We start from the raw sequence: 2601 nt of genomic DNA, 5'->3' as shown, positions 1-2601 counted from the left end.
TCACTAAAGTCAGTAGGATTTATCTGCTGGGTACCATACAATTTTGTACACACTCTGCTCCTGGGGTCCTGTTTTCCCCAGCTTTATGGCAGTGCACTTGATAAGACCAATACGAATTGTTTGCATTTCGTGACGATGCATAGGTTCAACAGTAAGTCCAGTGCATGGACTGGTTGTCAGGAAAGTAGGCTTCCTATTTTTCCCTTTGTCATCAATGCGCCACTTGTTCAATAAGTACCTTCACTTTTTCTTTACTTTGCGTCAACAGCTACCGCTGACTCCGCTGCGGGCCTCTTAACACCAGGGATATGTCGCCACATTAATTTTTACCCATAATTTTCCTTTTGTCTGTACCTCAGCTCAACTACATGTTGACACGGACTAGCGTTGAAAACCCCTCTACAAAAGTCTGGAGTTGATGGAAATATGCGTGGTGCAAGCCCCGGCTGTAAACGTTTTCATTCCCCATAGGTTCTTCACAATGAAAGCCTTCAGTTCATTTGGTATTTGAATGTTCAATGTCCAATCCGTTACAAGGAATGTTTTACAATCCACCCGCCACTGTGGCTGGTATACGAGGCAAAGTCACCCGCCATTGGCTGGGGGTGGCTGCTAATTTCCTACACTGCATACAAATCTGTATCTGTGGTGAAAAGAATGGCTATAAATTAATTTAGGTTCGTAGATCTTGGGTGTTAACTCGTTAGGAATACAATGGGTTTGAGACATGAAGATATTGAGCTGCTGTCAGGAAAGGCAATCCCTGGCATCTTCTTTTTTTTAAGATTATTTTTTGGGCATTTTAGGCCTTTAATTGACAGGACAGCTGGAGATGTGAAAGGGGGATGACATGCAGCAAAGGGCCGCAGGTCGGAGTCAAACCCGGGCCTGCTGTGCCAAGGAGTAAACCTCTATATGTGGGCACCCGCCATACCAACTGAGCTATCTGGGTGCACAATCCCTGGCTACTTCTTGACTCAGTCATACCAATGTCTGTTCTTTCATGTGCAGCATCAATGTGAAATATCTGTTAAACCTTTTTTCTAAGGTCACATAGATACTAGGACAAAGGAGGGGAGACCACACAAAAGTTTTAAAGGTCCAGTATGTAACGTGTTTAGTTGGTCATTATCAAACTTGGTGTTGCCCGTTCACAAACTTTTCATGAATATTTACGACCACCATCAATTCCAATTATTCCTATTGGCTTGAAATTTTACATTTTCATTTGCATGAACTGGGGTAGATGCTCCACATTCCATCTTGAAATATGTTAAAATATGTATTCAAAATCCAAATTTCCAGTAATAGGAGTCTTCTTCTTCGTCCAGAAAAAGAAAAAAGAGATTGAAAAGAGCAAAATCCCGGCTTTCTGAAGCGTGTATGCAACCGTAGCTACGTACTTTTGAACTGCGTGGCGCGAGAGAGTTGATTGCAATGTACGACCTCAATGCTAGATGGGAGAAATTCCTACACACCGGACCGTTAACAAAAAAAGAAGTTTTATCTTACAAACAAGACCCACGAATCCTCCTGTCAGGAGAAAAAGCAACAGCGCTGTTTGAATGATTGATTCAAGACAAATGAAAAGCAGGATAAACTAGAGCAGCGCATACTACTACTACTCTACTCTGTAATGTCCAATCTGGTCCATTCAAACAGAATGCACACAAGACCAGCATACAAACAGGTATTACACGTGCAGCACGGACTCAACATTAAACCATGAAAGAATGTGTAGATGTAATTCTTTTTTTTTTTGCTGCTGTGCACTTTTTTTCTTAATGAGACACAGCATTATTATTCATTCATTATATATTCACAACCTCAACTTTCACACAAATGTAAGAACAATTAGAATTCAGAATTGCATTTTTACATTGGCCCTTCACTCTGTTTTTTTAACAAAAATGGAACAGATGTTTTCATCTGCAATAAAGAAAAACCTTTTAACAAGGTTGCATAAACAACCATTCATTGTATTACTGATTTTGATTGTATTCAATTTACAGTAAGTATGCAGTTATTTGTCTTCCAAATGTAAATGTAGACTTCCACGCTCTCATTCAACTTACTAACTGAACTAATTGAAAAAAAATCCGCTGCACTATAAAACTTTAAAAACACCCCAAAAAGTGTTCCTGCTACCTTAAAGAGAATGAAATAATGGCTTGGGATACCAACGGGAAAGGGCTGTCTGCAAGAGAAAGCAGTGAAAAAAATTGTGAATATAGTGTAAAACTGAACTGATAATGATTTAGTTGGTCCCTTTTTTAAGTGGCAAAAATATGTTTTGCTTACTTTGAACAAAATGGGAATGTTTGAATGCGAATACATAAAGAACGCTACTGGGAAGCAACAGAATGATATAAAAACCTCAAAAGAAAAGTACTCGCCCTTTAAAAATGAATTTTAATTAAACCAATTAATTTTTCAGTCTCACTGACTAAATCAAATTTGCTTTTCACTTCCATTTTCTCAGTTTTAAAGTGGAAGGAGTAGAAGTTCGGTATCATTTGGGGCATTATTAGTCGGGTAATTTACGTGATACACAGTTGGTTCCATTAGCGTCTGTGCTAAGCTAACCAGCTGATAATGCTA

General features: G+C 39.0%; 1 long non-coding RNA gene across 1 annotated transcript in view; it reads left to right on the top strand.

Moving 5' to 3' along the window:
- LOC116705567 (uncharacterized) overlaps positions 1-1242 on the top strand; it is a 9233-nt gene extending 7991 nt beyond the window's left edge. The window contains exon 3 of the long non-coding RNA XR_004335958.1: positions 1092-1242. This is a non-coding gene — a long non-coding RNA (uncharacterized LOC116705567). The remainder of the gene's footprint in view (positions 1-1091) is intronic.
- Positions 1243-2601: the final 1359 nt, after the last annotated feature.

The sequence above is a fragment of the Etheostoma spectabile genome, chromosome 17 (genome assembly GCF_008692095.1).
Source record: "Etheostoma spectabile isolate EspeVRDwgs_2016 chromosome 17, UIUC_Espe_1.0, whole genome shotgun sequence".
NCBI classification, from domain to species: Eukaryota; Metazoa; Chordata; class Actinopteri; order Perciformes; family Percidae; genus Etheostoma; species Etheostoma spectabile.
This window is presented reverse-complemented; position numbering and strand designations above follow the sequence as displayed.